This window comes from Galeopterus variegatus, unplaced genomic scaffold (genome assembly GCF_000696425.1).
Source record: "Galeopterus variegatus unplaced genomic scaffold, G_variegatus-3.0.2 Scaffold1977, whole genome shotgun sequence".
NCBI lineage: Eukaryota > Metazoa > Chordata > Mammalia > Dermoptera > Cynocephalidae > Galeopterus > Galeopterus variegatus.
In genome coordinates, this window is record NW_007728088.1 from 185,447 (window position 1) to 199,547 (window position 14,101).

The window sequence follows — 14,101 nt, forward strand, 5'->3', positions numbered from 1 at the left end:
TCCTGTTCAAATGAAAACAGGTTAACTGGGAGTGAACCTATTAAGCCATCACCTATTAACAATTTAGATTATCATTTTATCACATTTATCAACCAGTCTTAGCAAAATCCTAGTGTTAAAGGACACAGTATTAGACAGAAGAAAGAATTGTCTAAATCAGCACTGTCCAATAGAAATATACAAGTGATGTAATTTAAAATTTTCTAGTAACTAACAAGTAAAAAGAAACAGGTGAAATTATTTTTAACAATATATTGCCTTTAATCTAATGTATCTAAAATATTATTTCAACATAGAGGATAAAAATTATTAGAGAGGGCCAGCCCGTGGCTCACTTGGTAGAGTGCGGTGCTGATAACACCAAGGCCACGGGTTCAGATCCCTATGTAGGGATGGCCGGTTAGCTCACTTGGGTGAATGTGGTGCTGACAACACCAAGTCAAGGGTTGAGATCCCCTTACCGGTCATCTTTAAAAAAAAAAAAAAAAAAACTGAATATATAAGGGCCGGCCCCTGGCTCACTTGGGAGAGCGTGGTGCTGACAACACCAAGTCAAGGGTTAAGATCCCGTTACTGGTCATCTTTAAAAAAACCAAACAAACAAAAAACCTGAATATATACATATACACACAATAGTTTCACTCCTACGTATATACCCAGCAGAAATGCAGACATGTGAACATTTTTCATGTTATAAAAAATTTATAACAGAAATGTTCATAGAATTAGTATTCATCATAGCCCCAAACTGTAAACAACCCCATTGTAGAAATAAATTTTGGAATATGCAACATGAATATATTTCGCAAACAATAATGACCAGGAAAACCAGACACAGAAGAAAATAGGCTATATGATTATGTAAAGTTCAAAACAGGCCAAACTAATCTATAGTGATAGAAATTAGGAAGTGTTTGCCTCTGGGGGGATGGCTGTGACTGGGAGAGTGCATGGGGGGGTGGCATTTGGGCTGTTAACAGGTGTAATTGCTTTGTGATAATTTATTGAGCAGAACATTAATACACTAAAAAGATATTGATCTCATTATTTTTAATGGCTCCATAATTTTCTATTGGATGAATGTTTACTAATTTATTTAATCATTTTCCTACCGATTGGACATTTACATTGAACCCAGGGTTTTATTCTTATTATAATATTTTGTACATATATCTTCTTTCATTTGTATGAATATATCTTTAAGATATATTTATAGGTCTGGCCGGTTAGCTCAGTTGGTTAGAGCACAGCCTTGTAACACCAAGGTCACAGGTTGGGTTCCTGATACTGGCTAGCTGTCAAAAAAAAAAAAAAAAAATATATATATATATATACACACACACACACACACACACACACACACACACACACACACATTTCTAGTAGAAGAACTGATGTTTAAAAGGAATACACAGTGTAAATGTTGATGGGCATTTTCATATAACCCTGCAAAAAAAGCAATGCCAATTTGCATTTTTACCAACAAGACACGAATGCCTCATTTCTGTAACCTGGAAATTCACTGGGTAATATTGGTTTTTTATATTGCTGCCTCTCTAGTCGGTGAAAACATTTTCTCACTGCTGCATCTGTTCATATTTTAAATTTTTTGATGAAGTCAAAAACTTTTCATGTTATTAGCCATTTGTTTGCTATTTTTTATGAGCTTCTTGTTTATGTTTTTCTCCTTTTTTCCCCCTTAGCGAGTTTGCTTCTAATATATATGTATATATAAAGAATACTAATCCTTTAGCAAGTGGTGCAAAATACTTTTCCTGGATTGTCATTTGGGGTTTAATCTTCATTTATGGTGATTTTGGCCCAAGAAAAAGTAGTTTACATTTTTGTGTGTGCTGTTTTATGTTTTTAATGTTTTCTAGTATCTTATCAGACTTGAAGTCCAGTAGGCAAGTTTTTTAGAATTTGTCTTATTCTGACCATTTTGTATCAGTTTTTCTTAGAACACAGTGTGCTCTTTGGATGTTCCAGGGGAGGAGACCAAGGTGCCATCAGACAAGTCCTGCCCACACATTCTGGGCCAGCCTCCCAGACCCTGGCCTGGGGCAAATAAGACAAGCAGTCTAGCTCCTCAAGGCTTTCATGAATGCCTCTTTGATACTGACCTCTAAAGCCTTTGAAATGGTTCAAGACAGAACATTCACTTTCTATCCAACAGTCACATTATACACTACATGAGAAGTCACAGCTTATTTACTAAGGTACATTTTCTTTCTTTTTTTTTTTTTTAAAGATGACCGGTAAGGGGATCTTAACCCTTGACTTGGTGTTGTCAGCACCACGCTCACCCAGTGAGCAAACCAGCCATCCCCATATGGGATCCGAACCCGTGGCCTTGGTGTTATCAGCACCACACTCTCCCGAGTGAGCCACGGGCCGGCCCCTAAGGTACATTTTCAAACGTACTTTATTAGATGACACCACCCAAATAATACTCTGCCAGTTACTTTTTAAAGTCACAACATTTAAAATTTAACAGTTGATTCCTTTCCTTTATGTTTTATGTTTTAAAAGAAACTGATGTTCCCAAAATGAATCTCCCCTCTTTAATTTTCAAAGAAGCACTAAAATCCCCCAAATTTCCCTTTCCCAGTTCTTTTTCAGGGCTCTGGCTGGAGGTCTCAATCAGGTGCCAGATTATTGTCTGGGTTCTTTCTTTGACAACCACAGCTCTAACCATCCTCTACTAGACCCATCATGGTTTCTCCAGCTCCTCTTAGGATGTTCTAACCCAATAGAAGATCTATGAAAATGTTCCAGCATAATTTCCTTGTCTACAAAATTTTATTTCCCAAGCACTAGTGATTTTCTGTAATGGAGTAGCAACCTAAATCCACAGGCTAGGTACCAATTATTGACCATAGCAGGAATTATATTGTTGGGATGAGAGGATAGAGACAAAGAGAAAGAACTTCCTTGTTTTAGATTTACTGTGAGTCTTATCACTCCATTTCAAATACTTAGAGCACACCACCCATGAAATAAAAACTCAATTGGGAGAAGGTCTACAATAAGAAGTAAGCTTCTCACGGCCTGAGAAGAATGATTTACCCCATCCATAAACTTCCACTTCTCCTAGACAACAGCACCTGAGTTACTTTTGTCTCTTTGCAAAAAAATATAATAAAAAGGCAATGGGTGGGCTGGCCTGGTGGCGCACTGCTACAGTGCGCCGCTTGAGAGTGCGGTGGCGCTCCCGCCGAGGGTTCGGATCCCACATACAGACCGGTTCCCGCTCACTGGCTGAGCGCGGTGCGGGCGCAACACCGAGGTTTGCGATCCCGTTGCCGGTCCCGGTGCGGTAAGGGCACGACACTGAGGGTTGCGATCCGTTGCCGGACACGAAAAAAGACAAAACGGAAAAAAAAAAAAAAAAAAAAAAAGGCAATGGGCAATGGCTATTCCTAAGGTCTATACTAATAGGCTTTTTTTTTCTCTCTCTTTTCTTTTGGCTCTCCATTATCCAACCTCTTTCATGGTAAAAGCCAGTAGATCACCTCCCTCTGCAGAAAACAAAGAAGCAAATCTCCCTTCCTCTCTTTCCTTCCCAGCAGCCCGAACACAAAACCAAAGAGATGCTCCTACTTAGGAATTTGAATGTGGAGTGAGTAAAGAAAAGATGATTCGATCACAAGAGGGACTGCAGTGGCACAGTCCCTCTTGATGTTACAGCAGCAACAGTAAATACCTCTTGATAAAGATAGCTGTGGTGATTCCTGCTTCTTGGGCCTGCATTGTCTCGGCCTCTGTTCATTTTCTGAGCCTGATTTGCCAGTATTGCATTGATTTTACGAGTCCAAATATCTTTCCTCCAAGAATATACAAAGTGAGGGATACTCCCAAAGAAGAAAGATTGATGCTGGACAGCCCAAAACAGTGACAAATGGTTCACATCTCCCTGCTTTCCTTTAGTGTTCACCGCATATACTTAAAACCTCTGAATTTCCATTTCATCTTTGATTTCTGTATCCCTAGGACACCAATGCTGAAGAGAGTCTTGGGATATGGTCTCCACTTTCATTTAGAGTATGATTCCACATAGTTACAGTGGATTATAGCTCTCCAAGCAGAGTTTAGAGTTTCGTATGCCCCCCAGTTTCATCTCTGCTGTTCTGCAGCCCTTTGCTGCTGTGTGTGCCCCAGTGGCGGCTGCCGCTGCTGCATCCTGCTCCACAGTAAGAGCTTTATTTCCTGTTTTCTAGGTGAAGTCCCCTTATCATTTGCATTCCTGGACTGGCTGAAAAGTTTCTCTCTCACCAATTCATTGTTCAAAAAGTTAGCACAACTTTTATTTTTTTACTAAAAAAATTTAATACTTACTTGTACATATTTGTGGGGTACAGTATTTTGTTTCAATATATGCATATACATGAACAAAACTTTCATGTCCATGTAGTAAATAAAGTTCTTAGAGAGGACACAAAAAGATGAACCATAAAGAAAAATGATAAATAGGACTTTGCGAAATTAAAAACTTCTACTCTTTGGGCCGGCCCGGTGGCGCACTCGGTAGAGTGCGGCGCTCCCGCCAAGGGTTCAGATCCCATATAGAGATCGGTCCGCTCACTGGTTGAGCACGGTGCGGGCGCAACACCGAGGGTTGCGATCCCGTTGCTGGTCGCAGTACGGGCACGACACCGAGGGTTGCGATCCTTTACCAGTCACGAAAAAAAAAAACAAAAAAACCTTCTATTCTTTGAAAGACATCATCAGGATATTCACAGCAGCTTTATTCAAAATAGCCAAACCTGAAAATAACCCAAATGTCCAAATGAATAAACAAATTGTGATATATCCATACAATGAAATACTACTCAGAAATTAAATGCAGCAAACTACTGATACATGCAACAACATGGGAGAATTTCAAAATTATTACAATAAGTTAAAGAAGCCAGACACAAAAAGCTACATATTGTATGCTTGCATTTATACAGAACTATAGAAAAGGCAAATATAGGATATAGTGACAGAAAACAGATCAATCAACCCCCCTGGGGTTGGGGGTGAGGGCACTGACTGCATATGAGGGAACTTTTTAAAGCTGGTAATGTTTTATATAACACACACACCCATATAACCATATATATATATATATATATATATATATATATACCAGGTGAACTAACCTGTCAGCCCAAATGTACACATTTGTTAAAATACATTGAACTGTGCACTTAAAAGGGGTACACTTTATTTTTTTTATTTTTTAAAAACATGACTGGTAAGGGGATACTTAACCCTTGACTTGGTGTGATCAGCACCATGCTCTCCCAAGTGAGCCACGGGCTGGCCCTAAAAGGGGTACATTTTATAGCATATAAATTGTGTCTTTATGAAGCTGACTTTTAAAAAATGCTAGCACCAAACTACCTATACATTTTCTCTATTTTCAGGGACTGTTAAGGTTGAATTGTCTCCCCAAAAGATATGTTGAAGTCTTAACCTCCACTATTTCAGAATATGACCTTACTTAGGAACACTGTCTTTGTAGAAGTAATCAAGTCAAGATGAGGTCATACTGGATTAGGATAGGCTCTAATCCATTGACTGTTGTCATCATAAGAAGAGGAAATTTGTACACAGAGACACAGACACACAGAAAGAATACCATGTAATGATGGAGGCAAAGATTGGAGTCATGTGTCTACAAAACAAGGAATGCTAAGGATTGCCAGCAACCACTAGAAGCTAGGAAGAGTCAAGGAGGATCTTCCCACTCTCAGCATTCTGCCAAATTAGGAAACAATGAGAAGATCACTGTCTGCAAACCGGGAAGAATGCCCTCACCAGACACCAGATCTGCTGGCACCTTGATCTTGGTTTCCCAGCCTCCAAAACTGTGGGAAATAAATGTTCATTATTTAAGCCAAAAAAAAAAAAAAAAAAAGGAAGGATCCTTTCCTAGAATCTTCAGAGAGAGCATGGCCCTGTCAATACCTTAATTTTGGACCTCTAGCCTCCAGAACTGTGAGAGAAACAAGTTTCTGTTGTTTAAAGACACCCACTTTGTGATAATTTGCTACAGAGCCTAGGATACTAATATAGGCACTTAGAAATATTTTCATAATACGCTCTCCCAATTCTTACCTTGTGGGGTTCTTCTATATAAGATATGACATCAATGAGCTTGAAGTCTGAAAATCCTCCTCTTAGCCCAACACCTCCTTAGTGGTTCTAAGGAAACTAGCTTTCCACTGTCAGCCCAGCACCCAACTATTTTCACACATGACTTGTGGTGCTGCCATGTATGGTGCTGTCTGGTTCCCATTTAGTGGATTTCAGTGTCTGTGGTTTACCTCAGACCTCCAGCTCCATAAATACCCTAAGTGTGTTGCACGTAGCATGTGCCTTTCTTTGTGTGTGGAATGTATTCCTAATATTAATCTGTATTTCCTCACTGTCTAGGTCATCATCAATTTGTTTTTCATTTCTTCCAGAAGAGATTTTTCCACAACCTGGAATTAGTTCTGAATATCCCATTGCTTTGGGAAAACAGGAATGGAAGGTGGGGATATCACTGTGGAATGTCAGGAATGAAAGTTTGTAAATTTTGGTTTGTAAGTTCAAGCAAAGAATATGTATACATATTAAGAAAGTAGATAAAATCAGTCAGCAGAGAACTAGACAGGCAGAGACTGAGAATTTGATAATCTCTCCTCATGCCCACAACCACTATGGTAGCATTTACCCCACCCAGGAGTATAAACTCCAAATGGAAGAAGGACCAAGTAGAAACAAACTTAAACATAATATATTTTAAGCACAAATTGAGATATAAGTAAATTTTATTAAGCTTGCCTTAAATTAGCAAGATCATTTTCTGCCTTAGGTAATATGGACTCTTAGGGACTCAAGGTCAGAAACGAAGAAAATTCTTCCAAGGATGGTCTCCCATTCAGAGTTGAGGTAACTTTTCTGCTCAGCTGATGCAGTGTGTTTTGATGTTGATAACACAGTCGTCAGAGAAGAGGGCATTGATGAGCTGGCCAGACTCTGTAGAGTTGAGTATGCCGTGTCAGGACTGACTCGGCAAGCAATGGGCGGGGGTTGCCCTTCAAAGCTGCTTTCACTGAGCATTAAGTGCTGATCCAGCCTTCAGGGAGCAGGTGCAAAAGCTAATAGCAGAGCACCCCCCAGACCTGACCCCCAGCATAAAGGAACTGGTAATCACCTATAAGAGCAAAATGTTCAGGTTTTCCCCATGTCTGGTGGCTTTAGGAACACTGTAGAGCGTGTAGCTTCAAAGCTCAATATCCCAGCAATCAATATATTTGTCAGTAGGCTGAAATTCTGCTTTAATGGTGAATATGTAGGGTTTTTTTTTTTTAAGATGACCAGTAAGGGGATTTTAACCCATGACTAGGTGTTGTCAGCGCCACGCTCTCCCAAGTGAGCCACGGGCCAGCCCTTGAATATATAGGTTTTGATGAGACACAGCCAACAGCCAAGTCTTGTGGGAAAAGAAAAGTTATTAAACTTTTAAATGAAAATTTTCATTTTAGGAAAATAGTCACGATTGGCGATGGAGCTACCAGCATGAGAGGCTGTCCTCCTGCTGATGTTTTCATTGGATCTGGAGGAAACGTGATCAGGCAACAAATAAAGGACAACGTCAAATGGTATGTCACTGATTTTATAGAGCTTTTGGGAGAACTGGAAGAATAATATCAATTTTATACGGCTTATAGCAACTTCAGATTAATTTTTTAAAGTTACACAGATTGATCCTGTTTGTTTACAATTGCCTCTTACAACTTGGTAAATAAAGTTGGTACTGATTATCCATACTCTCAAGTAAACTACAGTTAGGACTCCTAGAAGTCTGCTTTTTTTAAATTATACTTCCTATATTATTATGACCATTAATTACCCAAAGGGTTGTATAATCTGAATTCTTTTTTTTTTTCTCCTTTTTGTCTTTTTTACTGACCGGTAACAGGATCGCAACCCTCAGTGTCGCGCCCGTACCGGGGACCGGCAACGGGATCGCAACCCTCAGTGTTGCACCTGCACCGCGCTCAGCCAGTGAGCGGGAACCGGTCTCCACATGGGATCTGAACCCTCGGCGGGAGCGCCGCTGCACTCCCAAATGGCACACTCTCCAGTGCGCCACCGGGCTGGCCCATCTGAATTCTTTATGTATATTCATAGCTATATTTTATTTGAAGCCTTTTATTTATTTATTTATTTATTTATTTTATTTTTTTTTAAAAGATGACTGGTAAGGGGATCTTAACCCTTGACTTGGTATTGTCAGCACCACGCTCACCCAGTGAGCGAACCGGCCATCCCTATATGGGATCCGAACCTGTCGCCTTGGTGTTATCATCACCACACTCTCCCGAGTGAGCCACGGGCCGGCCCCTATTTGAAGCCTTTTAAAGGTGTATAGTAAATTAAACACCTTCACTCTTGGAAATATGGACTCAGCAGCCTTAAGTGAATATTGATTAAGTGAATATTGATTTTCCCTTTGGTATATAAATAAATTTTTATCCATGTGTCAGAAAAAATAAAAAGATTGAATTGTAGGAATGTTATATTTGATACACACCTGTCCTTGCAGGACCCTGAGAGTGAGCGCTTTCCTCCTTAAATTGCGCACACTTGGCGCCTCCCTCCCCTCACCCTAGTCCTCTTTATTTGCTTTTTTCACAGGGTACCTTTCAACATTTTCCTGAACTTTGGCTTTCTCTGGGGGAGACCAAGCTACTTCTGAGATCATTGCTTGACTTCTTTGTTAAATCTTTTGGGTTTCCATATATCCTCCCTAGGTTTTATTTATTATTTTTTTTTAAAGATGACCGGTAAGGGGATCTTAACCCTTGACTTGGTGTTATCAGCACCACACTCTCCCAAGTGAGCCACGGGCTGGCCCTTTGGGATCTTAACCCTTGACTTGGTGTTATCAGCACCACACTCTCCCAAGTGAGCCACGGGCTGGCCCTTTTCCTCCCTATTTTTCAATACTGTTACACCTGAGTAAAAGTTTTTTCATATGTCCTTTTCACTTATAAGATCACAGCCTTTCTTCCTGGTAGACCTCTCTTCTCCCTTACATCCTGATAACCCCTAGTCTACCCTCTGCCAATTCTATATAAAAAGTTCATCGTGAGCCCAGACAACCCCTGAATCTCTATAGCTCACTGAGGGCTAGTGTAGGGCAGATGCCGGACATAGCCCTAGTCCCCACTCCCTTGCATACCAGCATACCTCTCCCTCCTCCCTGGGGGGATTGCCCCGGCCAAAGTGGTTATCCAAGAAAAGGCGTGTCCCCTTTAGATAAACAGAATACTGGAAAAAGCAGGACACCATGTGAAAATGATTTACAGTAGCTATTTGAGGGCCTGCACAGGAAAACCAAAAATTACTTACATTCTTACTTTGATCTGTTAACTATATAATTGCTGTGTGCACCCTGTGGCAGTGCAGACTTCTTACTGACTGGCCGCCATCGGTGCCTCCCAGAAGTCTAATAAACCAGTGTCTCTACCTGCTGGACCTCCGGGTGATTTCTTCGGAACAGGTAAACACTCTACGAAAGCCCTCTCAGATGTGAGGCTCCTGCATTATAATTGGCATAGTAAGAAGCATATTCCAGAGAAACTCCCCACTGAAGTGGCTGCAGGAGAGACAGAGGGGATGAGAAGAATATCACAGGGGGAAATACTTGGGTGGGCCACTTGTTCAATGTGGTCCAATGTCACCAGCCTGGTAAACAGCTGGTGGACAAAAGGAATGTTGCAGGAGGAAATACCTGGGTGGGTCACTGGTTCAGTGTGCTCCAATGTCGCCAGCTTGGTAGATAGCTGAGGACTGCCGCAGGAATACGAGGATGCCCTGAAGATGCCAGCAGGACTGCTGGAGGCATTGGAGGCAGTCGAGGAAAGAGGAGGTATTCAGAAGGAAAAGGAATACAAGGCTGTTGCTGCTGCGGTGGCAATGGTTGCTCCTCTCGGGGCTTAGGTTAGTGACCAAGAAGGAAATTGAGTCGTGGAGCCGAGGACACAGGTTGAAAGAAGAGTCAAGGCTAGAGAGAAAGGCTTGTTTAAAAATTATACAAGAGAAGAAAGGGATCCACAAAGTGAAGGAAGCAACACCAAAAGGGAAAAGAGGAGAAAAGGAAAGTGAGAGGAGCCAGTTAAGATTACTAGAAAACAGCTGCGGGTGGTCCTAACTAAGGCAGGGGTCGATCCACAAAAATAGATAAGCAGCGGAATGAAACATTGCTCTAATTGTGGCAACAGCTGCCCAAAGAGAAATGATTCCAGCACCTGCTTGAAAAACGGCTGGAGGTGCATCTGATAAGGGAATGGTCTCTTCCAGGGGGAGGGCAGGCAGAGCTGCAGATGAAGGACTTCATGAAGCCGCCCTTTATGGGAGACCTCTTCAGTGCACTTCAGGAGGAACCAAGTGCTCCTCCAGAGGGAGACAAGAAAGATTTTGTGCTTCCTTGGACAGAGGAAATGTGGGCTCTGTCAACTGGAGGCCCCATGTTGAGCTATGCTGTTTCAGATTTGGCTAATGCTTTCTTTAGTATTGATATCCATCCAGATAGTCACCTTCACGTGGAAGGACGCCACTGGACATTCATGGTATTGCTGTTGGGCTACCTGCATAGTCTACCATCTGTTATGGAATGGTCACTGAAGATTTGGAAAAATGGACAGCACCTCCATCAGTGAGACTATTCCATTAGATTGATGATATTATGTTAACCTCTTATTCTCTTGCCAATTTGGAAGAGGCCACACCATCTCTTATTGCTCACCTACAAAAGAGGATGGGTTATAAACCAAACCAAGGTCCAGGGACCTGGGTTATCTGTGAAATTCTTGGATGCTATCTGGCCTGGTAAGACAAAAGTAATGCTGTCCACAGTAATAGACCAGATTCAGGCATACCCTGTGCCGACTACTGTTAAACAATTACAGGAATTTCTAGGATTGTCAGGATACTGGAGGGTGTTCATTTCCCATTTAGCTAATGAGGCCCCTATACAAGCTAGTAAAAAAATGGAGCACAATGGGATGGGACTTCTGAGTGCCAAGCTGCTCTCAGTTCTGCAAAAGCAGCAGTAGAGGAGTGCATGCATAGGGAGTTCTAAATCCAGCACTACCCTGTGAATTGGATGTAAATATTTCCCAGAAGGTCTATGCTTGGGGGTTATAACAATGACAGGGGAAAGCTGGCGTCCCATGGGGTTTTGGTCCTAGACAAGGAAAGGAGCAGAGGCCTGATATAGCCCCATAGAACAACAAGTAAACACTATCAAGCATTGCTAACCACAGAACCAGTCACCAGACAAGCAGCCATGACAGTAAGGACTGCATTACCGATTGCTGGATGGATAATGGCACTGGGCAAAGTAGCCAATGGGCTGAACTGTGAGTAGTATGGATGGTGACAGCTAAAGAGAAAGGCCCAGTAATCATCTATACTGACAGTTGGGCAGTTTTTAAGGGTCTCATGCTGTGGCTGCCCAATGGACAAAACAGGACTGGTTAATCATGAATAAGCCCCTGTGGGGTCAAGACCTGTGGCAAGATATGTATGCTGTCAGCCAACATAAATCAGTGGCTGTGTACCGTGTGTCTGGGCACAAGCTAGGCAGTCCGGGCAATGAAGAGACTGATGCCCTGGCCCATATGAGATGGCTGGAGGAAGCCCCTGCTGAAGATGTGGCTGCCTGGTTACATAAGAAAAGGAAACACACTGGACAAAAGACACTATGGGAAGTGGCCAAAGCCTGGTGGCTTCTGATCCAGTGTGCTGATATTGTGATTACCTGTCAGAACTGTCCTGTCTGTGCAGAATGATATCTGTGTAACCTTCCTCAAGAGATGGGACAGGTGCATAGGGGAGATGCACCCCTAAATCATTGGCAAATAGACTATATAGGGCCACTTCTCTTATCAGAGGGGTCTCGTTCCATATTAATCTGTGCAGACACCTGTACAGGTATTCTGCAAGCTTACCCCAGCAAACAGGCCACCCAAAGAACTACGATTAGAGGACTGGTGCAGCTCATGGCCACCTGTGGGACACCTGCAGTCACTGAGAGTGATCAAGGCACTCATTTCACTGGATGACAGATACAACCATGGGCTGATGCCCATAACATCACTTGGAAGTTTTCCCTATAATCCACCTGCAGTAGGCCTCATCAAAAGATACAACGAAATGCTTAAGGAGGCCTTGAAGATGGAACAGCACACTCTGCAGGGGTGGACAACGAGGTTAGCAGAATCCCTAAGAACATTGAATGAGAGGCTCAGATCTGGATGCCCCTCCCTGCTGGACACATTGATGCAGCCTTGGACAGCGGCTATAAGACTAAAAATTAAGACTATAGAGATTTTACTAAGACCTCAGTGGGGAAGTGAAAACACCTTGTGGTTGCCAGCCCCTCAAGATATAGTACATGGAGTGAATCCACTCCTTTGGCCCTGGGAAATTCAAACTGAACCTCACAGGTGCTCCCTGTTATTACAACCCCATAGACCAGATTATACAGAAAGGGACTATTGTTTCTCTATGGAGTTCTCGGGTCCTCCCTGCTCCTCTCATAGATAAGATAGCCCCTGGGCCTGATGGAGCTTGGTATGCTAAGCTGGGGAAGCCTCGCCTCAGTGTTACTATATTATCTCAGGATAAAACTGTTGCTTATGTGATACCTGATAAATATGACCTACTGTTTTTAGTACCTGTTAAACATTTTTCTTATCATCCCTAGTATGACCATGGGGAACACCTATCTACAATGGGCTACGACCCTGGCCCAAGTACATAATAGATCAGCCTGCAGGGTCCATTCAGAGTTCCCAGTATCTGCACATTGGGCCTGCCATGGACAATGCAATCAGTAAATTAGACTGAATGGATGTGGCTGTGGGTGTATAGTATTTGTGGATGCAATGTGCAACACATTACTACACCCTAGGGGATACACAGAAAATTAATGTGACACGAAGATTGCGAGGATGGAATAGGGTAGATTCTGGACGTAGCCCTATTCCCCCCTCCCTTGCATACCAGAGTTCCCCTGCCTGCTTCCTGGGTGGATTGTTCCTGGCCACGTGGTTATCTAAGGAAAGTCACGTCCCCTTTTGATAAATAGGATGATGGAAGAAGCAGAACACTAAGTATGTGAAAATGATTTACATTAGCTGGTTGAGAGCTTGCATGTGAAAATGATTTATATTCTTACTTTGATCTATTAACTATATAACTGCTGTGTGCGCTCTGTGCTGGTGCAGACTTCTTACTGACTGGCTGCCCTCAGGGCCTCTCGTGGGTGTAACAAACCAGTGTCTTTACCTGCTGGACCTCTGGGTGATTTCTTCAGAATAGGTAAACACTACGCAAGTGCCCTTTCAGATTTGGGGCTCCCATGTTACAGCTGGCAACAGAAATCCCTTTTACATCCTGACAATACATAATACCTTTCTTCTCCACTAACAACTGTCCTTATCAGCACCACACTCTCCTTTTCTTTTTTTTTTTTTCTTATAAAGATGACCGGTAAGGGGATCTTAACCCTTGACTTGGTGTTGTCAGCACCACACTCAGCCAGTGAGCTAATCGGCCATCCCTATATGGGATCCAAACCCGGGGCCTTGGCGTTATCAGCACCACACTCTCCCGAGTGAGCCATGGGCCGGCCCATAACAACTGTCTTTAAAGGGGCTGGTTTCTTCATAAAGGACATGCCCTCTCTGAAATTAGATATCAACCTTATGACTTTGGATCATTCCCCAATTAGGAAAGAGCACATCTTGCAACATAATTTTATACATTCTACTCATATTTTGAAAATGCCCCCCAGGGGCTGAGCCCGCGGTGCACTTGGGAGAGTGCGGCGCTGGGAGTGCAACAGTGCTCCCCCCCCCCCCCCCCCGCGTGGGTTTGGATCCTATATAGGGATGGCCGGTGCGCTCACTGGCTGAGCGTGGTGGGCCGGTCTCAAAAAGGACAAAAAAAAAAGCCCCTCACCCCCCCCCCCCCCCCCCGCCGGAACCAGAAAAAAATCCCTCCATAAACACACCCACAAAAAGACGAAAGAAAAAAAAAAAAACAG

The 14,101-nt window shown here is 42.6% G+C and overlaps 1 pseudogene; it reads left to right on the forward strand.

Annotated features, from left to right (window-relative positions):
- Positions 1 to 6,892: 6,892 nt before the first annotated feature.
- LOC103596301 lies at positions 6,893 to 7,686 on the forward strand (annotated as a pseudogene).
- Positions 7,687 to 14,101: the final 6,415 nt, after the last annotated feature.